We start from the raw sequence: 27,344 nt of genomic DNA on the forward strand, positions 1-27,344 counted from the left end.
AGTCAAATGCTGGAAAATTCATTTATAATGCATAATGCTATAAAGAAGCTTGATAAATTAGTTCTAATTAGCCCAATGATCCGATCATTGGCTAAAATGAAAATTTGTAACACACTAAGACATCCTTTTAGTAAGTGGACCTAGGCCGATTCGTCAGATTTTGAGATTATCGACCGATTTCCCCATATATGTAGAGATCTTTCTCATTATTTCAGTGGATCCTAAAAAAGGTTTGTATCGAATAAAATATATACTTTGACTTTTTTGTCTTAAAACTTTGGCTCGTAAACACAAAAGTACTGTATGAAGACTAGGTTTGGAATTATTGGAAGAGTCCTTTATGCAGCAAGAAGGGGTTCTTTCTTTGATTTTTCCAATAATTTATTCGACTTTTTGAAGGTTATATAAAGGGTGAATTTGGTATTTGGATATTGTTTGCATCAATGATTTGGTCAATCATGAATGATTAGCTATTCAACCATGGAAATGGAAATTATCCATAAATGCTGAAAAGATAACAAAAAATTTATTTAGTCATCTATTATGAAATTTTCATGTAGTAAGAGTAAGGGTTAATCAACTGAATATTCAACTTTCTTAGAGGCTTGTCTAGGGAAGGAGCTGGATTTTAGATGTATACATAAGGAATGCCATGTGCAATGAAAAATGCAAGAATGGTTTGGGAAGCGATTTTTACCTTTTCTTTATTTTCTAACTATATGAAGTAAATTATCTACTCCATCCGCCTGTAGCAGGTATTTGGTTCACTATTTTAGGTATTAGCACTATGGCTTTAACTTAAATGGTTTCAATTTCAACTAATCTATAGTTGATAGTCAAGGTTGTGTAATTAATACATGGGCTGATATTATCAACCGTGCTAACTTGGGTATGGAAGTTATGCATGAACGTAACACTCATAACTTCCCTCTAGATCTAGCTGCGGTCGAAGCTCCGTCTATAAATGGATAAGACTTTGGTATTAGTGTATATTGAATTATTGAACATAAAGGAGCAATAATCAATTTCTTGTTCTAGCAAGAAGTTTGGTATTGCTCCTTTAGGAGTTTTTGAAGTTTGGTATTGCTCCTTTAGGAGGTTTTTTTTTACTTAAATTTTTTTGTTTACTTTATCTTTACTTTAACATACCCATACTGTTTTTATGTAGAAATTTTTATTTTCAATATCCTTTTTGCAATTTTTTATTTTACATTTAAATTTAAAGGTTTCAATTCCATTTTTTCTTCTTTTAGTTTGAAGAACAAAAAAAAAATGATAAATGGTGTAAATTGACCTATTTGTTTATAATTTGTAAGTTTGTAATTTGTAATAGGGGCAAATGTAGCCAAGTTGATCAAGGTAGTGGATTGTGAATCCACCGTGCGTCGGTTCAATTCCCATCATTTGCCCATATATATATTTAAATTAAAAGCAAAAAATATATTAAAAATATTAAAATAATTAACTATATATGCTATATATATTAACTAAATATACTATAGGTATTAACTATTTTATGGTTCACCCCAACATTCCCCACTTGTTTGACTGTTACTGAGCAGTTTTTGGATATCAAACAGACCTCCCCATAAAGTAATTTTAATGTAGTTGATTTCCCCTCTTTTGCAATCAGTTTCGCTATAGCACCTTCTGCTCTAGCTAATTGTCCACCCTTTCCAAGTGTGATATCTATGTTATGTATGGCTGTAGCTAAGGGCATATCGGTTGAAGTAGATTCTTCTTTTTGATCAATCAAAACTCCTTCCTAAATTGTACAAACTTCTTCCAAAGCATACGGCTTTCTGGATGTGGATGATGATATCTATACAAATGGATCTTATATATATATCGTATAATTCTTATATATATCATATAATGAAGTACCACATGAGTGGATATATAGGAATCAAAATCTGTTGAATCACTCATGTTATGATCTTCTACATCCTAGGTCTTCCTGTTTCTTCATCGGGCTTATGTTCTTCATGTAGCATTCAGACCGAATGACTCTATGAAATTACATTGATACTTCCACATATTACGGGTAACGTAGGAGACATATCTATTTTTACCCCTGGGAATCCTTAGAATTATCACTCCTTAGCTTTCAATTTGCCTCTGACCATCAATTGAAATGTGAATAACCCATCCTCATCTCTTTGAAACAAAGGGCGCTTTTGGTTCCGTCGGTGCTTGAAACAATTTTGTCTTCTCCATATTACTATATCTCTAAAGTCAATAATTTTATATGAGGAACTACTGAACTCAATCACCTGATGCCGTTACTCTTTAGTTTTTTTATTGAGGTCTATCTTATAGAGGTATTCAAGTTGGATCAATGATCGATTTCTAGGTTTCATCATAAACCTAAATGGTTACTTCCAATTACGTAATTCGATAGTTCAAACCGCACTCAAAGGTAGGGCATTTTCCATTTTTATAGGAACTTCTGTACCAGAAACAATGGTATCTCCAATTATATCCCCTCTAGGATGTAAAATATATTTTTTCTCACCATCCCCATAGTGTATGAGACAAATGTATGCATTTCGATTAGGATCATATTCTAGAGTTACGATTCTATCATATATTCTTTTTCATTCTGTGCAAGATTGATTTTACAGTATAGACGGTTATGACCTCCCCCTCTATGCACTGCGGTAATGATTCCTCTAGCATTACGACCTTTACCACAACGATGCTGCCCATAGATCAAATTATTTCGTGGATTGAATTTCACCTGACTGTCTACGGTTCCTTTGCATGTGTTCAGGGTAAAAGTTTTGTATAAATGTATCGTGATGCTATTAAGTATTTTGATTGAAGTTCTTTTCTTTCTAACAGGTGGAATACAATAACCCTGTTGAGGCATAATGATCATACGTCTGTAATGCATTGTATGTCCCATAATAGGTCCCATTATTCTACCCTTTCCTGGGAGTAGATAACTATTCATAGCTACTACCTTGACACCAAAAAATAGTTCGACCCAATGCTTTATTTTTGTCCTAGTTGATCCTGATTCGACATTAGAAGTATATTGATTTTTCAACAATGACCAAATACTTTTGTCTGTAAATACTACTTATTTGATTCCATCCATAAATCTATTTTCTTCCCTATTAGTTCTAGTCTCAATAAGAATGCTAGTTCTTACTGTTCATATGTTATGATATGAATATACCACACCAATTCATTACGTAGGGATGATGAGATTCCATTGATACAAAGCCAATTCCAATAGACTTATTTTATTGGAGGGTCCCATTGACGTGCATCTAGTAGGAATTGAACCTATGAATTTGCCAATTATAAGTTGGGTGCTTTAACCATTCAACCATGGATGCTTAGCGAGGATCCTCATACATGGTGAATAACCAAATTCAAATTCAAATGAAATATTTAGGATAAATAAATGAAATTTAGGAGGACTCAATGAAAAGACATCAATTTAAATATTGGATTTTCGAATTAAAAGAGATATTGAGAGAGATCAAGAATTTTCACTATTTCTTATATTCATGGACCCAATTCAATTCAGTGGGATCTTTGATTCACATTTTTTTCCATAAAAAATGTTTTATAAAACTCTTGGACTCCTAAATTTGGAGTCACTAAAAAAAAAAAGGAATTAGCGACTATGCTGTCAGTGACGAAAAAGTAATGGTCACTGAATGAATAAAACAACGACCGATATTTAGTCGCAGAAACGATAGTAAGAGAAACGTGTAGAATTTTGGTTGACCTGCTATGGTGACCAGAAATTTGGTCACAAATATAAATTTTCGCTGACCAAAAACTATTTGGTAGTTAAAAAGGCAGGGTGGGAAGCTTTCCCACCTTTTTTTTTTGGCAGGAACATGAAGTTTCAACGACCAACCACTGTTGGTCACTAAAAGTATTTATAAAGGACCAATATATTAATCACTAATAATATAAGTTAATTTTTTTTTTTTAAGGAAAAATAGCAAATAATGTTAGCATAAGGCATTCCACGACCAAATTATTTTGGGTGGTTAAATGTTATATTTGTGATGAAAATATTGGTCACTAAATAGAATTTAAAATAATAAAATATAAAAAAAAAAGTTTATAATAGGTTTAGTTTAATGCCGTCAGCGACCAACTATGTTTGGTGAGTAAATGCAAGTGCGGGAAACCATCCACATGCTTTTCCATTTTGGCGGGAAGTGAGAACCTTGACTAAATGTAATAAAAAGAAACATGAAATTGGTAATTTAATGGTTTGAGCTACCATGTCAGTGGCTATTAAATAGATACAAATGGTGTTAATAATAATATTAATAAAATAATCCACAATGAAGCTGCATTTTGTAAAGAAATATTTACTTAAAAAAAAAAAACAGATTTTATAATTATTTTAGATTTGATTACATATATAGTCCCTAACCTATATGAAGCTGCATTTTGCTCCCTTCTAGTTTGTACTTACTTGACAATTTTTCCAATATTTTTGGATGAAATTCATTATGCACTAGTGATAGTAGGCAATAGAGTTTAGGGTAAAATGATAAGAAAAAAAAATTAAAATCAAAGTGTGAATCATGGTATACTCAACCACCTTGTTTAAATAGATGTTTCTTAATAATTGTATACTTGATTAAATTTGTGTGAAGTAGTTATATTAACCACTATCCACACATATAATTTTAGTTAACAATTGATACTTTATACATAACTAATAACATTATTATATGATTATTTTATATTGAAGCATTTATCATACAAAATATCAAAATTGACATTTCTAAAAAGAATAAAAAATTAAATGTTTACAACCAAATTGCAAATATATCCTTTTTAGGTGAAAAGCTAAAACCAGTGGATGGTTTGATAACGCTCCGTATAGACCCATAGATCAATTTATTTATTTTTTGTATTTTTGGTTACAATCCCGATATAACCATTTTTGGATGGATGATCCCCATAAAACCCTTTAGTTGATAAAATTGCACCGGCCCTATTTCCTTTCTAAAACTCTCTCCAAGAGTTGTGCTGCCCCTTTTGGATTGCCTCACCTCTCTGACCATTCGTTGCTTCTGACTGCTTCGATTGGCATCTCTCTCAAGCTCCATCTCAGGTGTGTTTCCTCTCCCATTTTCTCTCTGTGCTTTTTCTTTTCTCTGTTTCTTCATTTTTCCCTAAGTTGCTCATTCTATGAAACGTAGGTGAAAGATGGGTTAGTTCTTTGTTACGTATGACAAAGAGTCAACTGGATTTAATGAGCTGATAAAGGAAGGATTGAAGGATTTATTAGGGATATGAGAGGAAGCAAATCTATTCTTGGTAGGAGACATCTATAACTTCTTGTACTTACTACTTCTTGGGTCGTACTTGCTATCTTATTAGGTTCAACCATTATAGCTGTTCATAATCCACAAACCATTCCAATTGATAGTCAGAATTTCTTTTAATACGTCCTTGAATTCATTCAAGATGTGAGCAAAACGCGGATTGGAGAAGAATATGGTCCCCGGGTTCTATTTATTGGAACTATGTTTTTATTTCTTTTTGTTTTCGAATTTGTCAAGGGCTTTTTTATCCTGGAAAATCATACAGTTACCTCATGGGGAGTTAGCCGTGGCCACAAATGATATAAACACTATTTTTGCTTTAGCTTTACTCACGTCAATAGCATATTTCTATGGGGGCCTTTCAAAAGAGGGATTAGGTTATTTCGCTAAATACAGTCAACCAACCCTAATCCTTTTGGCCATTAACATCTTAGAAGATTTCACAAAATCCTTATCGCTTAATTTTCGACTTTTCGAAAATATATTAGTCGATGAATTAATAGTTGTTGTTCTTGTTTCTTTAGTGCCTTTAGTGGCTCCTGTACCTGTCATGTTCCTTGGATTATTTACAAATGGCATTCAAGCTCTTATTTTTGCAACCTTAGTTGCAGCTTATATAGGCGAATCCATGGAAGGTCATCATTGATTAGTTTTCGACATAGTCTATTTTTAGCTTAGCCCGAAGGCATGTCTATATGTCTCAAAGTAATCCACTTAACTTAAGGAAGAAAAATATACAAATAAGATCGAAATAAGAACAAAGTATATACGATCTAGAGTAATAGTAAAAAGAATGTTACAATATTAAGTTAAGGAATTGTAAAAAAAAAAAAAAAAAAAAGGAAAGAGATCTAAAAGATCTTTTTCCTCAAATTCTTTTCTGGTCGATTTATACCACTCGACAATGAATACTCCCTTTCTATTGATATTGTTTTGTTCATTCAATTCACCGATTGACCCAAAAAAATTAATAAATAATAAATCACATGAACTTCGATAAACTCAATCCTAATATTTCTATGCAATGATTATGACTAACGAATTTTTCAGTTAAATTGATTGTACTCATGGGGGATAATGATAAATAAAATGGGGTTGATTAGAGGAGTATTGGGGGTCGAACTAGATGTATGTAATCTAATTGTTATAAGACAATTCTTATGTATGTTTCAAAGAGTGATGCTAGAATCTGACTGAATCTAAGATACGAATAGTTGGTTTATGTTATGGGGGAAAGACATGTATATGTGATATTCAATATTAACTAGGTATATGAATTAAAGATATATTTAATTTGCCCTACTATTATGTTATGAATTTCGATAAGGATTCCACTATTTAGATAAGGATTCCAATATAAGTACTTCCATTTTGACTGTAATATTTTTTGAATATTGAATGAATTTAAATCACAAAAAAGAGCAAAGAATTCAAAGAATGGTGCTGAAAAAAAAAATATAAAAGAAAGAACTGGCCGAACAAAAGTCATACAAATTAAAAATTACATGTATAGGAAAATATTGAAGCAGTTCTATTGCTTCAAGAATATTATTATTCCAATTCATGGTTTTTAGTGACTTTGAATGGATAAATCTTAGTGATAGAATAAGTAAGCCATAATCCACCATAATCCATTGATTTCTGCCACTTCTGTTATTGTTGCTGGATTGGCTGTTGGGCTTGCTTCTATTGGACCTAGGGTTGGGCAAGGTACTGCCGTGGGCCAAGCTGTGCAGGGGATCGCTAGACAGCCAGAAGCAGAGCAAAAAATACGAGGTACTTTATTGCTTAGCTTGGCTTTTATGGAATCTTTAACAATTTATGGGCTGGTTGTTGCATTAGCATTTTTATTTGCGAATCCCTTTGTTTAAACTTTTACCTTATTACTATTTAATTTAGAAAAATTATAGGATAAAAAAATATAGATAATTAGTCTATCTATAAGAATAAGAAAGTGGAGATCATATGAAAAAAGTAACCGATTCTATCCTTTTCTTGGGTTATTGGCCATTCGCTGGGAGTTTTGGGTTTAATACCGATATTTTAGCAACAAATCCAAAAAATCTAAGTGTAGTCTTTGGTGTATTGACTTATTTTGGAAAGGGAGTGGGATGCGAATCCGCCCGAGCTCGCACAATCGACAACTCGCTGGGGTACTGACCTGATATGGATGAAGACTATGCCAATCACTAGGGCTCAAGCTAAGAGGTTTAAGGGCAACCTTACTGCCTTTATCCAGGAAGTAATTCATTCTCAAAAGGGCTTGTCCATACCTGAAAATAAAAGACATATTTTAATCATCCAAGTGGTGGAGGCTGGTACATCGGACACCCATACATCAGACATTTTATATCGGACACCCATACATCGGACATCTAACCTAAGATTTCAAACTTCGAACATCAGACATAAGTTAGCTCGGACATCAGATAGACATAAGTTAGCTCAGACATCAGACATAAGTCATCTCACTTGTCAAACTAGTCAACTCATTTTCGAATTTGCGTTTGACTTTTTGGGTTTTTATTTATTTATTTGCTGGAAAAATAAGTTAAGAAAGTTATTATTTTATTATTTTCATTGCAAATTAATTAATTGCTACTTCAAAATAAGGGAATTAATTAATCCAGATTACATTAGGAAAGGATGTGAAATTAGGCAATTTCGTAATTGGATTCTATGTTGGCCGAAATTTCCTAATCCTTTTAGGGTTTTATTTTGTTCATTCAAAGCCTATTTAAAGGCTTATTTTCAATGAGAAATCAAGCTTGAATTTTATATAGAAAATTATTTTGAGAATGAATTCTCTTTGTTCGTGAGAATTATTTTATATAGACCTGCATATAGAAACAAATGAGCTACAAAAACAGGTAAGTGAGTTACTTGACAAAGGCTATATCCGTCAGAGTATAAGTCCATGTGCTGTTCCTGTTTTATTAGTACCTAAAAAAGATGGTTCTTGGAGAATGTGCATTGATTGTAGGGTTATAAATAATATCACCATCAAATATAGACATCCAATTCCTAGATTAGATGATATACTTGATGAATTGCATGGTGCGTGCATGTTCACTAAAATTGATCTTAGGAGTGGATACCATCAAATTAGGATGAAAGAAGGTGATGAATGGAAAACTGTATTTAAAACTAAAGATGGGCTGTATGAATGGTTAGTCATGCCTTTTGGTTTAACTAATGCACCTAGTACTTTTATGAGGCTTGTGAATCACGTTATGCGTCCATTTATCGGCAAATTTGTAGTTGTGTACTTTGATGACATTTTAGTGTATAGCCGAAACTTAGATGAACATGTAGACCATCTTAGGCAAGTTTTAAATGTTCCTAGGAGAGAAAGGTTGTTTGCTAACATGAAAAAGTATGACTTTTGCAAAGATGAGCTTGTTTTCCTAGGATTTGTAGTAAATGCTGCAGGAATTAAAGTTGACCAATCTAAAGTTCAAACAATCAAGGAGTGGCCAACACCAACATCTATCACCTAAGTGAGGAGCTTTCATGGTTTGGCAAGTTTTTATCAGAGATTTGTCAAGGACTTTAGCACAATCCCAGCACTTTTGAATGAAGTTGTAAAGAAGAATGTTGGCTTTAAATGGGGGGAAGTACAAGAAAAATCTTTTAATTTGTTGAAACAAAAATTATGTAATGCACCTTTATTAGTTTTGCCAAATTTTTCTAAGACTTTTGAAATTGAATGTGATGCTTCAGGTGTAGGTATTGGAGTTGTATTAATGCAAGAAGGAAGGCCGATAGCCCATTTTAGTGTGAAATTAAATGGAGCTACATTAAACTACCCGACATAAGACAAGGAGATGTATGATTTGGTGAAGACTTTAGAAACATGGCAGCATTATCTCATGCCAATAGAATTCATGATTCACATGGATCATGTATCTTTGAAGCACATTAAAGGCCAAGGAACGCTCAACTGAAGGTATGCCAAGTGGACTGAATTTATTGAAACTTTTCCATATGTGATCTGCTACAAGAAAGGTAAGGAAAATGTGGTTGTCGATGCATTATCCCGAAGGTATGTTCTCTTTTCTACCTTAGATGCTAGATTGCTGGATTTTGAACAATTAAAAGAACTTTATGAGCATGAAAGTGACTTTGGAGAAATATTTAGAACCTGTTACAAACATGGATTTAATAAATATTACATATTTAAGGGATATTTGTTTAAGGAAAACAAACTTTTTATGCCTATGTAGCATTATGGAGTTATTAGTTAGGGAAGGTCATGGGGGTGGTTTAATGGGACATTTTGGTGTTTTTAAAACTTTATCCTTGTTGCAAGAACATTTTTATTGGCCGACATGAAGAGAGATGTTGAGAAAATATGTGAAAGGTGCTTGAAATGGTGAAAGACTAAGTCCACATTGAAGCCGCACAGATTGTACCAACCTTTGCTGATTCCTTCACATCCTTGGGTAGATTTGTCTATGGATTTTATTCTTGGTTTACCTAGGTCAAGGATAGGTAAGGATTCAATTTTTGTTATTGTAAATAGATTTTCTAAGATGACACATTTTATTGCATGTAATAAAACTGATGATGCATCTAATGTAGCTAATTTATTTTTCAAAAAAATTGTGAGGTTACATGGAATGCCTAGGACTATTGTTTCGGATAGGGATGCTAAATTCTTAAGTTACTGTTGGAAAATTTTGTGGGCTAAGTTAGGTACTAAGCTTTTATTTTCAACTACTTGTCATCTACAAACTGATGGACAAACCAAAGTAGGGAATAGAACTTTGTCTCCATTGTTAAGCAGATTCATGAAAAAACTAAGGCAAATATTGAGAGGAGGACCAAGAAATATGCAAGAAATGCTAATCATGGTTGAAAACAAGTTGTGTTTGGTTGCACCTAAGAAAGGAAAGGTTTCCAGAATAGCAGAAATCAAAATTGGTGCCAAGAGAAGATGAACCTTTCCAAGTTTTGGAGCGAATAAATCACAATGCTTACAAACTTGATTTGCCAGGTGGTGTAATATTGGTGCTACATCCAATGTTGCTGATTTGTCTCCTTTTGGTGCAGGTGATGACTTTGATTTGAGGGAAAATCCTTTTCAAGAGGAGGGGAATGATACGAATCCACCCGAGCTCGCACAACCGACACTAGGGCTCAAGCTAAGAGGTTTAAGGACAACATTGCTGCCTTTATCCAAGAAGTAATTCATTCTCAAAAGGGCTTGTCCATACCTGAAGATAAAAGACATGTTTTAAGCATCCAAGTGGTGGAGGCTGATACATCGGACATTTTACATTAGACACCCGTACATCGGACATCTAATGATACGAACCTAGCATGACCTGCTCCTAAACCCGTATTATATTAGCCCGGATTTAATTATGTTCAAGTTCTAATGGTCACCTTGACCCCTAACCAACCTGTGATTAGAAAACCTTGGTATATAATGAAGACGCCACAGTAGGTGATGGAAGCCCTATTGATAAGTCAAACTAAAACACTCATTCACTAATGGTGTCTTAGGTGTTCCAAAGAACAAAGAGAATTCAATCTCACAAATAATTTTTTGTATCAAATTCAAGCTTCCTTATTATTGAGAAATAGGCCTTTACATAGGCTATAAAGCCACGAAATAAAACCAACAAAAACAAAGGGAAAATCGGCCATACAAAGTAGTTTCCTATGGTGGCCGAAATTCTCACTCCTTTCCTAATCTAATTTGGATTAATTAATTCCTTTATTTTGAATTAAGAATTAATTAATTTACAATGAAAATAATAAAATAATAACTTTCCTAAACTTATTGTTCCAGAAAATAAATAAATAAAAACTAAAAAGTAATGGTAATTTCCTAAAACAAAAAGCAGAATCAAATTAGGAAACTATAACACTAGCTTTTTGACTAAGTTGACTTTGACCAATCTTTGACCAAATTGAGCTCCAAATCAGCTTCAATATGCTTTTTAGGATGCCAAATATGCTTAATATGCTGTCCCACACGTTTCCCATGCTTGGACAAGGAAGAAAAAACCAACTCAACAAAATACAGTAAAGCAAGCACAAAATACAGTAAAAAACAGGCCAAATTTGAAGCTGTCCGTACAGCCCCTTTTTGAATGCCTTTGAAGCTGCCTTGAATTGATTCCATATCCTATTAGACATATGTATTGATTCCATAAAGAGTTGGAACCATTTCATGCTATCCGTTGTCCATATTTTCACTAAAACTGCTACCCGGGTCCGTATCGGCTTCCACCATTTGTATGGTTAGGATAGGTCTTGGCTCTTCGGATATGGACAAGCCCATTTGAGTATGCATTATTCCCTAGATAAAAGCAGCAATAACATCCTTAAACTTCATCTGTATCGAGTCAGCACCCCAGCGGGTTGTCGGTTGTGCGGGCTCGGGCGGAATCACATCACAGACCACCGGGCCGACAAGCTTATTCGAGAGATGTTTTTTATTTCATTCATACCTTTTGGAAAGAGCTGCTAAATTAAGTTCTCTTTTAGGTGAAGGAAGAATGACTGCTTTACCAATAGTTGAGACTCGATCGGGAGATGTTTCGACTTATATTCCTACTAATGTAATTTCCATTATAGATGGACAAATATTCTATCTGCCGATGTATTCAATGTCGGAATCATACCTGCTACTAATGTGGGTATTTTTGTATCCAGAGTAAGGTCCGCAACTCAAATTAAAGCCATGAAACAAGTAGCTAGAAAATCAAAATTGGAATTGGTGCAATTCGTAAAATTAGAAGCCTTTGCGTAATTCGCTTCTTAACTCATTAAAGCTACTCAGAATCAATTGGCAAGAGGTCAACGATTACATGAGTTGCTCAAACAATCTCAATCAGCCCCTCTTGTGGTGGAAGAATAGATAATGACTATTTATACTAGAACCAATGCTTTTCTTGATTCATTAGAAATTGGGCCGGTAAGGAAATTTCTCGTTGAGTTACGTACTTACTTAAAAATGAATAAAACTTGGTTCCAAGAAATCATAGCTTTTACCAAGACATTTACCGAGGAGGCAAAAGCCTTTTTGAAAGATGCTATTCAGAAACAGCTGGAACATTTTCTACTTCAAGAACAAGTATAAAGAAAATAAATTGATCATTTTTAATTTTTATCAATCGTAATTCAATATTAAGTAAATCTTAATTTAATACTAATTTTAAAATTTAATACTGATTTTAATAATAATAAATAAATTATATACTTTTTCTATTGTATAAGTATTTAAATTACGTTAAAATAAAATATAAAAAATTTATAAAATATAAAAGATTTTTTTTGTAATAAGTATTTTCTATACTAATATAGAAATAATAATATATTACATTTCTATATTAAATATAATATTAATATTAAATACATAATAATTATATACACATATTAACATACATTAAATATTCAATATATATTAAATATATGGAAATAATATATATACTAGATTATAGTTATATTACAAGTACTAAGTGTATTAGAGCGCCTCTTATTCAAATTATTCAAAAGATCTTTCTTGGCATGGAAATCTAAAAATATATGGAAGTAAATTGCGTTTCATAGGATTTGAACCTATACCAAAGATTTAGAAGACCTCTGTCCTGTCCATTAGACAATGGACACTTTGCATTCCAATTTTTTTATATTTATTTTCTTTTCACATTTATTATTCGGACGAAACGAATATGTGAAAGAATTATGGGAATTACCTATTCAACTACGCACTACATTAATTATATTCATTTTGTTTATATTTCTATAAAACATATTTATTAGAAATTTGATATTTTAATGCATATCAAAATATATAAATACATATTAGATATAAATATCTATTAGACATATAGATTTATAGGTTTCGACTATAAAAAAGAAATATTGAAAAACATTGAATAGAGAGTAGAGAAAGTAAGCACATGCAGGTAGCCAGAATCAAACCCGCATTGTTAGCTTTGAAGGCTAAGGGTTATAATCAACATTGATTCATCATTGTTAATGTCTCTAATTCAAAATTGAACATGAAACTTTGGTTTCATTAGGCTCCTTTATGGAAGATAAATAAATTTCCAGATATCAATTGAAATTAAAAAAAAAATTGACCCTTAACATCTATGTCCGCTTTTTGGTATGAATGCATTCAGAATGGCCCGCTTTCTAGATTAGCCTTATAATAATCTTTCTAGTTACTTTGTTCTCTACTTCTATTTGAAAGAATCCTTGGGAAAAGGATTTTGTTTCCATCGAGCTAAAACAATTTTTTGATGTCTCTAGTAAACCAACGTTATTGTTTAGTTAGCTATTTTGTTTCAATTTTCCCTATACAAAATAGACAAATTGAAGATTTAGTTATGATTAGAAATACCCTATCTATCTTTATCCATGGATCCTTTACTCATACTCATTCAATTGGAAATATTGATTGATCCAATTAAAAAAAAAAATTATGTTTCGTAATTTCATAATCCAATTTTTCAATTGCTAATTGACTCTTGGATACAAATCATGAGAATTTATATTCTTCCTCGATTTTTTCATTGAAAGGTAAAGGATTTAATCCTTTTAAGAAACAAAGTTTTTGCTCAAAATGGAATATTAATCAAACCGACATACTCCTTAACTATTCGAGAGTTCATAGAACGAATCGTACTTTTATCACTAAAATATACCCGCTCCTATCCAATTATTGCATATTAGTGAACATTTTGTCAAACACGAAATTCGGGCCTAATCAAAAGATAGGATCAGAAAAAAATGCATTGCGCACGAATCCATAGTTTCATTTTTTATAATATACATATTTTTATTTATTTATTATTTCAGTAAAATATCAGCAAACAAAAAAAAAAAAGAGGTCCGGCCCAGCTAGGTACCGACCAGGCCAAGCCATGGAAATAAAGGGCCCTTTTGGATGAACTCAAAGAGGTTTTTTAAATTTATTATTAATAATAAATATTTTTTTTCTCATTATTCCTATTTTTTCTTTTTTCTATTTCTTTTTTCTATTTATATATTAGTTTTTCTATTTATATATTATATAAAATACAGAATATATCTATTAAACATCTATTAATTATATAAATCTATTCAAAAAATCTAAAAAATCTATGTTAAACATATTAACAAATATAGATTCCATTTTTAGATTTGATTTATATTAGACTATTTTATGTTTATTTCATTTATATTGGATTTATATATTGGACTATTATAGATTGTGAAGATTGGATTGTTGATATCTCTTTCAAGTCTTTTCTTTATACATATATGTTATATGATTATAGAATTATATATAACATATATGCATACGTTTTATATACATTTTATATAATCTAATTATATAATATAGAATTATATATAACATATATGCATATGTTTTATATACATTTTATATAATTTAATTATATAATATAAATGCTTTTATTTTATCTAAATGGTCTAAATTAAATAGTCTAAATGGAATTTGATTCTATATTATTATTTTTTTATTATTTTATTATATAAACTATTGTATATATACACATATTATATATAATAAAATAATAAAAAATATATTAAAAAAAAGAAAAAAAAGGGCTTTTTTCAAGCCTTATTTTTGTGATGTAACATAGTAATTACCTCCTTTCTATTAGGGGAGAGATGGCTGAGTGGACGAAAGCGTCGGATTGCTAATCCGTTGTATGAGTTTTTCGTACTGAGGGTCCGAGTCCCTCTCTTTTCATTTTCATCGATATCTTGTCCTTTTCTTTGAAATTTCTTGCAAGTTCAGTGTGGAATGGATAAAATCCTACTAAGCTAAGAACATTTTAAAATCAAGGAAGAAAAATGTTTTTTTTTTTTTTTCTTTTTCTTCACATCCAGGATTACGCCCTAGGTCATTAGATATGAATCTGAAGATAAAGATTGTCTCCAAAATGCTTTTTTAGGAAAAAATAGAATAGATTCGCTATTTTATTTTAGACCGCATACCTTACTCCTTTTATTTTGTATTTTGACACCAAGAAATAAAGTGTTTTTTAGAAATAGAATATGAAATTTTAAAAAAATGCATTTGTAACATTTATAATATAAGTGGGTAGGTGGAGTTTTTCATTACCAAAAATTTTCTTTCATACCCACAATTTGACAATGTGAGTACTCCAATAAGGCCTTTCAATGGAAAAAAAGGTCATAATAAGGAAATGGGTTGATCCAAATTTCTCGCAGCTATACAAAAATTTCAACATTGGAATTTAGAGTCCGTACTCTAAAACCTATCTAATCTTATCAAGCTTTATGTTAGAAATTTTTTTTGTTTCCTCGAATCAATCATGAATTTGGCTAGGATGTTATTAAAGATCCCATCGAAAACTTACAGGAGCCTGCCAAACAAAAGCTAAGAGAAAAAATAGCACTGCTATTACTGGCATAACATCTACGTTTGGATTCAAAAAAGCATAGGCCTCTGGTAATTTGGGGACAAAAAACCCATTTGGATAAAGGGCAGAATTAAGACAGATCCAGTTCAAACTAAATATATTAAGCATAACAAATATTTTGTTATTGAAGATAATTGTATTATTTTGATTGAGTTATTAATAAGTTGAGTTATTGATAGAAGGGAAAATGAATAAAACTAAATATGATAGTCCCTAAAAACCTTCTTTGATTTGAACTCCCCCAATCAAAAATCCTTCAATTCTCAAATCAAAAGAGAATAGAATAAATCATACTTTCATACAATATCTTAATTGAATTCTATGTAATGATCAATAAATTCAATTTAATTTTGTACCAACACATATTAAAATTCTAGCAACATTCTATATATTTTATAGATATTTATACTGAAGTTAATGAACAACCAATACCAATATTAGTGTTTATTAAGGTCGAATAGAAATGGGGCGTGGCCAAGTGGTAAGGCAACAAGTTTTGGTCCCACTATTCGGAGGTTCGAATCCTTTCATCTTAGAGCATGCCCAACCCATAATCGCATTATAATATATATATAGTGCTATTTATCATAAAAAAGATTGCCTTTTAAAATAAAACACCTTTCTGTTTAAGAGTATAATATTGGATTGGAAAAATTTTATTAGTATTATTAATAATTCTTCTTTGAATCATATATTTTTCATAAATTGAATCGTGTTCAAATAACATGCAGATATAATTGGATCCATTTGTGATCCCTAAATGTTAAAATATTTAGCATAAAATATCTATAATTCCTTTCAGTTACAATTTTTTAGTCTATCTGTATAGGGGTCCCATATTATTGTTATTTCGATTCTACTTTTAGAAATTAGTATGAAAAAACAGCAACCTTACCTTATGCCAGTCTTTATCCACTAGTTCACTAAAAAAAAAAATTGGATTTTTTAGCTATCTAGTTTTTTAATCATTGATGGGTTAATACAAATATGGATTTCTCTTAGGATGCTAAAATGCAGTCCTTGCTTTAAAATGTTATTCAAGTAATGATCTTGAGTCCGGAAAATTTTCAATCACTTAAATCTTTTTGATGATTTCTTATGAGTTCGTAGTACTTGAAGAAGTGTGAAATTGGTAAATTTATCCTATCACTATCAAGTTACTTGAAGGTACAGATTCAAAAAGAAATTTTTTTATTTTATTTGTGGTAGTCATATTTTATTTATATTTTATTATATTAAATAAATAAAATATATGTTAAAATAAATATATGTATTGGGTGTTGGGGATTAAATTGAATTTGTTCTGAGACTTCATTAGAAGCTAGCCATTCATATTTTCATATAGAAATAAAAAGTATAGATTACTATGTATCGACCGAACCAATGACTATTCATGATTCCATAATTGAATCAATTACATACTAGTTCCAAACTAAAGGAATTTTATGGTAAAACTTTGTTTAGAATGATTGGTAGAAAGCAACGTGCAGCTTAAAGGACACGATCCGTTGTGGATTCTTACATCCGCCATTTTTTATTATATAGGAATTATAGATGAATAAAAGTGCTCTTGACTCGACATCGTTTCTTCTGTTTCAATAGAACTCTCATTTTTTTTGTTTGGGGGGGGGGGGGGGGGTGATGTAAATCGTACATGATGGAGCTTGAGTAAAAAGTATTGATTCATTTCTCAGAGGCAACAATCTAGGGTTAGTATTAATCAATAAATTGGGACAACTTCGTACATATATTTGTAAATATATTTTCCATATATAAATCGAAAGGATCCAATTCAAGCAAGTTTCAAATTCAAAACTCAAATTTTTGGAATTGGTAAAACTTTTTCAATCAAATCAAAAGTGTATTACACAAGAATCATGATTCTTTAATAGAAAGACATCATAAAAAAAGGGTATGTTGCTGCCATTTTGAAACGATTCAAAATCACTGAAGTAATGTATAAACCCAATGATTCAAGGCAAAGATAAAGGATCCTGGAACAAGGAAGTACCATTTTCGATTGTCCCAATAATTGAATCAGAGTGCAAAATCAAAGAGATTCTAAAAAAGACAGACAATCGGGGGTTAAGGACCACTCAATAAATGAAATACTTAAAGGTTTCCTTGAGTTATTTGAGAGTTATCCAACTTGAGTTATGAGGGTGCAAATTGTAAATATGAATAATATTTTTGGTGGAGGAAAGAATAACTATTTAAATCATAGTCTAGTTGATTTGATGATTTTATGGATATATTTGACCTTATCATTCTATACATAGATATAGTTTCCAATTTTCTTAAGCCGTACGAGGAGAAAACTTCTTATACGTTTTTGGGGGGAATTGTTCATCTATCCCAATGAGCCAGTTATCGAATTCTTACAATTGATTTTCAATCCAGAAGAGAAGGAAGAGATATTTGGAAAATGGGTTTTTATGACCCTTATAAAGAATCATACCTATTTAAATGTTCCTTCTATTCTATATTTCCTTGAAAAAGGCGCTCACCCTAGAGGAACTATTCATGATATCTCAAAGAAAGCGGGGGCTTTTATGGAACTTACCCTTAATCACCAAACAACAATCAATTAATGAAAAATTAATGAAATATATCAAAATGAAATATATAAGAAATTTATAAATAAAGAAGGTGGAGATCACTTGTAAAGAGCTCTGTATAGTCTTTTTTCTGCTATTCTCTTTTAACTTGTTATTCCTACATTTGATTCTGGGTATTACCATTAATGGTAATGGGGGTTAGTTGGATTTCTATGAACAAATAAAAATGGGGATTAAGATTTTTTCTTTTACTTCGATTGATTGGTTGACTAAATTCGAGCTTTCTTCTACTTCTTTTTTTTATTTTTTTTCTTTTATTACTTTTTTCTTACATCTGCGTCCCTTATTTGTCTATATGTTGATTATCTATGTAGTGCTAATCCATCACAAGTCCTTATTTTTTTATATTTAAATTTATAATATTTCATTTTTTTCTAGTTCTCCATTGTATTCTTTTCTCAAATACTCATATTGACGACAGTGTATCGAATAAATATAATTCAATCATGGATAAATGGATCTATTTCTTTTTTGTGCCATAGATTCAATTTCATTCAAGGAATGGGTTCATTGGATTTTTTGTAATACAAGAAGTTTTTTTTTGTATGATACAATTTGTTTTGCCATTTCAAATTCAATGTTGTGATTACGCCGTGCAATTCAACCTCTTTATTTATTTTATTGGGATTCTGATTGTATCTACACATTCCAATTATTTTATTCAGGTTGCTAACTCAATGGTAGAGTACTCGGCTTTTAAGTGCAGCTAGCATCTTTTACACATTTGTATGAAGCAATGGATTCGTCCATACCACTGGTAGAGTTTGTAAGATAGCGACTGATCCTGCAAGGAATGAATGGAAGAAGTAGCATGTTGTATCAATGGAGAATTCTGAGAATATTTCATTCCTTCTGTATATGTCCAAAACTTTGTTTAAATTGTTTGAATTCTTGTTGTGGTAGAAAAAAAGAAATTGGAAAATCAATTTTAGGTCAGGTCGAGTGAATAAATGGACATAGCCCAACTATGGCCCTAATTATAGGGAAACAAAGAGTAATGTGCTTTTGGTCTTCATTTTTGAATGATTGTCCGAATGATTACCTGAACAAAGTGGATGTTAAAAATATATTAGTGCTTGATGTGGGAAAGGCTTTTCCATGATGGATTATCCATTTTTTATGAGTCCTACCTATTAGATATTCTCCATGGTTTTTTTTTTTTTTTAAATCAAAAGAGCAATTGGAGTGAAAAAATAAGAGATTTCTAACCATCTTGTTATCTTAGATTGAACATAAACCACTTAGATGAAAAAACAGAGGATAGAAAGTCTAGCAATGGTCTTACCTTTTTCTGAGGTATCTATTTTTTTCGTACTATAATACCTTATTTTGACTATATTGTACTATATATCATTTGATAACCCAATAAACCCATTATCTTCGGTTCAAATGGAATTTCAAATGGAAGAATTTCAAAGATATTTGAAGCTAGATAGATCTTAGCAACACGATCTCCTATACCCATTTATCTTTCGGGAGTATATTTATGCATTTGCTCATTATCATGGTTTAAATGGATCGGGTTTGCTGGAAAATGTAGGTTATCACAATAAATATAGTTTACTAATTGTGAAACGTTTAATACTCGAATGTATCACCAAAATCATTTGATTATTTTCGCTAATGATTCTGACCAAAATAAATGTTTTATGTACAACAAGAATTTGTATTCTCAAAGCTCGAGAATGCCAGCCCTAAAAATGGACCTATGTTGCTGGAAACACTGTTTCCAAAACATAGCCATTTTACAAAATAAAATCAATACCCAACAAAGAGGTAATTCCTAAATTAAATACAATAAAATTTAGGCATTTAAAAAGATATTAAAAGGAACAAAAAACATACACATAAATATTGCATTAGGTTATTCAACAAAATATTTCTTTTAAAGAAAGAAAGAGGGTGCAAACCTCGGTAGATTTTGGTTTGCACAAGGTGGCAAAATTACTACATTTTCAACACTCTTCCCTGGTAATCTTGCTAGAGACATTAAGGGTAGTCCTTAATGCCTCAAATTTGGTCTTTCCAAGTGGCTTTGTGAATACATCTGCAAGGTTCTACCCCAAATTCACATACTCCAAAGAGACTTCTCCAAGATCTCCAAACTCCCTCATGAAATGATATTTCACTAGAATATGTTTTGTTATTCCATGTTGTACCTGGTTCTTGGCTATTGAAATTGCTGAAGTGTTGTCACATTTGATGATGGTTGGACTTTCTTGAGTATGACCAAGATCTCCCATCAACTTCCTTAACCAAATACATTGCTTTGCACAAGATGAGCAAGCAATGTATTCGGCTTCCACGGTACTTTGAGCCGTTGTGCTTTGCTTCTTTGCATTTCATGAGAAAGGACCACTCTCAAGTGAAAACAAGTAGCCCAAAGTACTCCTCATATCATCAATGCCGCCTGCCCAATCACTATCCGAATAGCCAACAAGCTTCAACTCATCCTTTGCTTCATATCAAACTCCATAATTACTAGTGCCCTTAAGATACCTAAGAGCTCTTTTAGCACTTTTAAGATGAGTTTGGGTGGGTGCTTACATCTATCTTGAAAGCACATACACGGCATACATAATATCCAATCTAGATGAGCACACACAAAGCAAACTACCAATTAAGGATCGATAAAGACTAGGATTTACCTTTGGTGTGCCATCCTCCTTTTGGTACTTCTCTCCTTGGATCATTGGAGTGCTCATTGGATTGCATTCTTCAAGATTAAATTTCTGCAAAAGATCCTTGATGTACTTTTCTTGTGATATAAATATTCCTCTTTGGCATTGCATTACTTCCACACCAAGGAAGTAATTCATGAGACCTAAGCTAGACATCTCAAACTCCTTCTCAAGTTCATGCCTTAGCTTATCCACATTCCTTGGGTCCTCACCGATGACCAACAAGTCATCCACATACAAAGAAACCACTATCATACTTCCTTCAACCCTCACATATAAAGTGGATTCATTTTGGCTCCTCCAGAAGCCATGTCAAAGTAAGTAGCCATCCATCCTTCCATACCAAGCCCTAGGTGCTTGCTTAAGACCATATAAGGCTTTGTGAAGCTCACAAACCTTATTTTCATGTCCTCAATCACATAACACTCGGATTGCTTCACATACACTTCTTCTTGCAATACACCATTCGAGAATGTCGATTTCACATCGAAGTGAAACACACTCTATTGCTTGGCAGTCGAAAGAGCAAGGATGAGTCTAATGGTTTCCATCCTTGCTATGGGTGCAAACATCTCCCCATAGTCAGCTCCGGCTTGTTGTGCATAACTTTTGACGACCAACCTTGCCTTGTGTTTGTAAATGGTGTAATCTAGATTGTATTTAGTGATACGAACCTACGACGACCTGCTCCTAAACCCGTATTATATTAGCCCGGATCTCAATTAAGTTCAAGTTCTAATGGAATGGACCTCAACCCCTAACCAACCTATGGTTAGAAACCTTGGTATAATGTAGATGCCACAATAGGGGATGGAAAACCTATTGATAAGTCAAGCTAAAACAACCAATTCTCCAAGGGTGTTTTAGGTGTTTTCAAAGAACAAAGAGATAATTAATCTCACAAGTATTTTCTCAATCAAATCAAAGTTATATTCTTATTGATAACTAAGCCTTTAAATAGGCTTTGAAAAGACAACTTAAAAACCCTAGAACATAAAGAAAACCAGCCACCACACATAAAGAAACCTAGTTGGCCGAAACTATACTTCCTTTCCTAATCTAAGTTTGATTAATTCATTCCTTTATATTAAATTATGAATTAATTAATTTACAATTGAAAGAATAAAATAAAAACCTTCCTAAAATTATTTGTCCAGAAAATAAATAAATAAAAGCCAAAAAGTAATGGTAGTTTCCCAAAATAAAAAGTAAAAAACAAATTAGGAAACTAAAAATGCTAGCCTTTTTGATCAAGTTGACTTTGATCAATCTTTGACCTCTTTGAGCTCCAAATCAGCTTCTAGATGCTTTGTAGGATGCCAAATAAGCTGAATATGAAGTACCACACGTTGCCATGCTTGTAAAAATAATAAAAGGCCAATACAGTAAAGCTAGCAAGCAATACAGCAAATTCGGCCAAATTATTGATGCTGTCCATACAAGCCCTTTTTAATTGCATTTGAGGCTGCTTTAACTTGATTCCATGACCTCTTAGGCATATGTATTGAACCCATAAAGCATTGGAACCATTTTATACTTCCCAGACTCCAAAAATGTAACAAAATCGTCACCCGGGTCCGTACTAGTCTCCAGTGCTTGTATCAGCAAAACAGGTCTTGGTTCTTTGGTCATGATCATTCCTTCTTGATTATGATTTATCCTTTCAATAAGTACAGTAAGGTTATCCTTGAACTTCTTGGCTTGTGCTCTAGTGATTGGTCCCACCTTCATCCGTAACGGATCGACACCCCAGCGGGTTGTCGGTTGTATAGGTTCGGGCGGATTCGCATCATTCCCCTCCATTTGAAAATGATTTGTCCTCAAATCGAAGTCATCACCAGCAGCAAAAGGAGGTAAATCAGCAACATTAAATGTAGCACTAACATTATACTCACCCAGTAAATCAAGTTTGTAGGCATTGCCATTTATCCTCTCCAAAACTTGAAAAGGTCCATCACCCCTCGGCATGAGTTTTGACTTCCTTTGTTTGGAAAATCTTTGCTTACATAAGTGCAACCTAATCAATTCTCCTAGGTCAAACACTATTATAACAAAATCTAGAAATACATGCTCATCTTTGCAAAAATCACATTTTTCAATGTTAGCAAACAATCTTTCCTTTCTAAGAACTTGCAAAACTTGCCTAAGTTGATTCACATGGTCATCCAAATTTCGGCTATATATTAGAATGTCATCAAAATAAACAACCACAAATTTACCAATAAATGGACGCATTACATGATTCATAAGTCTCATGAGACTACTAGGTGCATTGGATAATCCAAAAGGAGTTTTGAATGCGATTTTCCATTCATCACCTTCTTTTATCCTAATTTGATGATAACCACTACTAAGATCAATTTTTGTAAACATGCAAGCACCATGCAACTCATCAAGCATATCATCTAATCTAGGAATGGGATGTCTATATTTGATGGTAATGTTATTTATAACCCTACAATCAACACACATTCTCCATGTACCATCTTTTTTTGGCACCAATAAACAGGTACAGCACATGGACTTAAACTCTCACGAATATAACCTTTGTCAAGTAAATCACTTACCTGTTTTTACAGCTGTTTTGTTTCTTTGGGATTGCTCCTATAAGCTGGTCTATTTGGTATGGTAGCCCCTGGAACAAAGTCAATTTGATGTTCTATCCCTCAAATAGGTGGTAGTCCACTTGGAATTTCATTTGGGAAGACATCTCCAAATTCCTTCAAAGGAGAAATCATTAAACTTGGCAATTCAAGTTCTTCAAAGTTAGTTTGATCATTTAAATAATTTTCTTTATAAATCATGACCAGCAAAGGTTTCTTACACTCAATAACATTATTAATATCCCCTAAACTCAAATAAAAGTTGCTACTTGACCTTTCTTTTCTTTCTTTTTCTTTTTCCCCATTGGATTGGCGCAAACCTTCGGATTTCCCTTCCTTCTCCAAGCTCTCGGGTTTGCCACTTTCTTTCCCCTCTCTTTTGGTTTTTCCTTGATCTTTCCACTCAATATGAGTCTTAGAAACCTTACCTTGATCAGAAATATCATTCTTACCTTCTTAAAAGGATAGTGAAGCCGTTGGTGCCATACTTGCTTTTTCCTTGAGCTTTTTGGCTTCTCTCCTTTGTTGCTTTTGTAATTGGTCTTTGTAAACGTCTTTAGGAGATAATGGTTCCAACTTGACCTTCTTCCCTTTAAACCTGAAAACAATACTATTTCCTCGACCAAAATGAGTAGGATCTTTATCAAATTGCCATGGCCTACCTAATAGTATATGTCCAGCAATCATGGGTACAATATCACATAAAACTACATCCTCATATCTACCTATATTAAATTTATCTTTGGCTTGTTTGTTTACTTTCATCTCACCACTATCATTAAGCCATTGTAATCTATATGGTTCAGGATGTTTTATTGTTTTTAAGCCCAATTTATCAACTGTAAGGTTACTTATTACATTAGTACAACTCCCACTATCTACAATCATGCTACAAATTTTACCATGTATTTCACAATGAGTGTGGAAGATGTTCTCCTGTTGAATTTGTTCTTCATCCTTGTAAACAGCAAGTACCCTCCTCGAGACCAAATTTAGCTCAACATTTGATGTGTTTAACAGTTCGGCCTCATCATCAAGTCCTTCATCTTCTTGTTCGATTTCAACCTCACTTTCGGATTCCACCTCTCCATTACCCTAATTACCATTATCCTTCTATTCGGGCATTGGCTGGCTATATGTCCTCTACCTTGGCACTTGAAACAAATAATTTCTCTTGACTTTTGTATTCTTACTGATAACTAAGCCTTTAAATAGGCTTTGAATAGACAACTTAAAAACCCTAGAACATAAAGAAAACCGGCCACCACACATAAAGAAACCTAGTTGGCCGAAACTATACTTCCTTTCCTAATCTAAGTTTGATTAATTAATTTCTTTATATTAAATTAAGAATTAATTAATTTACAATTGAAAGAATAAAATAAAAACCTTCCTAAAGTTATTTGTCCAGAAAATAAATAAATAAAAGACAAAAAGTAATGGTACTTTCCTAAAACAAAAAGTAAAAAACAAATTAGGAAACTAAAAATGCTAGCCTTTTTGATCAAGTTGACTTTGATCAATCTTTGACCTCTTTGAGCTCAAAATTAGCTTCTAGATGCTTTGTAGGATGCCAAATAAGCTGAATATGAAGTCCCACACGTTGTCCATGCTTGGAAAAATAAGAAAAGGCTAATACAGTAAAGCCAGCAAGCAATACAGCAAATTCGGCCAAATTATTGATGCTGTCCGTACAAGCCCTTTTTGATTGCATTTGAGGCTGATTTAACATGATTACATGACCTCTTAGGCATATGTATTGAAAATATAAAGCATTGGAACCATTTCATGCTTCCCGAACTACAAAAATGTACCAAAACCGTCACCCGGGTCCGTACCAGTCTCCAGCGCTTGTATCAGCAAAACAGGTCTTGGTTCTTTGGTCATGAACATTCCTTCTTGATTATGATTTATCCTCTAAATAAGCATAGCAAGGTTATCCTTGAACTTCTTGGCTTGTGCTCTACGGATTGGTCCCACCTTCATCCATAACGGATCGGCACCCTAGTCGGTTTTCGGTTGTACAGGTTCGGACGGATTCGCATAATTTAGTTTTAAAGATCCATTTGACACCAATTTCTTTATTGTTTTTCCATTTAGTGACAAAGGACCATGTCTCATTCTTCTCAGTCATCTTCATTTCCATATCCATTACTTCCTTAAACTCTTTCTTCATCAAGGCCTCTTGCACACATATAGGGTCACCAAGTGCAACATTACACCTTTCATAAATCTCGGACAAAGATCTCTTCCCTCTAACACCTTACCAACCTTCAAATCGGCTCCAATGATTTCATGGAATAGATCATCATCCTCTTCAGTGTCTTCATCTTTGTCATCTTCATCATTGTTGTTTTGAACATTTATTTCTTCATTTTCTTCTTCAAACCATGGCTCATCCCCATTCACCAATAGCTTCTCCTTACTCCAATCCCATTTTCCATTCTCATCAATCTTCACACCTCTTGTTACCATAAGCTTTTTGGTCTCTATGTTATAGACCCTAAAACCTTTGGTAACCTCACTATATCCCACCAATACACCAACATTACCCTTTTTGTCAAGCTTATTTCTCATGTGTGAGTGACCATGGAGAAAGCACATACTAGCAAACACTTGAACATTCTCTAAAGATAATTTCTCTCCAATCCACAACTTATAAGGTTTCTTGCCTTCAATGGATTTGGTGAAGCATCAATTTTGAATGTAGGAACTAGTATAGATAGGCTCGACCCAAAATTTCTTTGGCATTTTCTTTTCATGTACCATACACCTAGCCATCTCCATTAATGTCCTATTCTTCCTCTCACACACACCATTTTGTTGTGGTGTGTATGGTGTAGTAAATTGATGAATTATTCCATTTTCTTTGCAAAAATATTCAAGAGCTGGGCTAGTATATTCACTACCATTGTCGGTCCTCAAGCATTTCAAATGGGACCTACTTTGATTTTTAACCAACTTATTGAATTCCATAAATTTTTCTGGAACTTGTGACTTATATGAGAAAATAAATCCAACACATCCTAGAGTAGTCATCAATAAAGGTGATAAAGTATTTATGACCACTCAAGCAAGACACACTCATGGGACCACACACATTCGAATGAACAAGTTCTAACTTCTCCTTGGCTCTCCATGCATCAATTTTAGGAAATGGCAACCTAATGGACTTTTCAAGTTGACAAACTTCACACACATTTTTCACATCATCAATTAAGGGCATATCATTCACCAAAGCATTAGCATTCTTCATTGGACCATAACTAGAGTGACCAAGCCTTTTATGCTAAAGTTGAGAAATGGACTAAAATTTGCCTTTTAAAGCTTTTTCACTATCTGGTAAAATCAACCTATAGCTGTTATCTTTCAAGGAAACTTTAAACACCTCCTTTCCAAAAGCATCCGATATCAAACAACCATCACAACCAAAGTTCAAAACATATCCATTTTCAACCAATTGTGCAACACTTAACAAGTTTTCACATAATGAAGGCACATATAGAACATTTTGGGTAAGTTTTGTACCTTTACTGGTGTTAAATGAGATGTCACATTTTCCTTCTACATCCATGAAGCTTCCATTCCCAATCTTCACCCTTGTCTTGTAGGATCGGTCAAGCTCCATAAAGTTGGTTTCTTCAAAAGTCATGTGGTGTGAACAACCACTGTCTGCCAACCAACTAAAACCACTACTTGTAACTTTAAG

General features: G+C 32.7%; 1 pseudogene; it reads right to left on the minus strand.

The window, feature by feature from the left end:
• Positions 1 to 1,483: 1,483 nt before the first annotated feature.
• LOC132804244 (large ribosomal subunit protein uL2c-like) lies at positions 1,484 to 26,212 on the minus strand (annotated as a pseudogene).
• Positions 26,213 to 27,344: the final 1,132 nt, after the last annotated feature.

This window comes from Ziziphus jujuba, chromosome 6, assembly GCF_031755915.1.
Source record: "Ziziphus jujuba cultivar Dongzao chromosome 6, ASM3175591v1".
Classification (NCBI taxonomy): Eukaryota; Viridiplantae; Streptophyta; class Magnoliopsida; order Rosales; family Rhamnaceae; genus Ziziphus; species Ziziphus jujuba.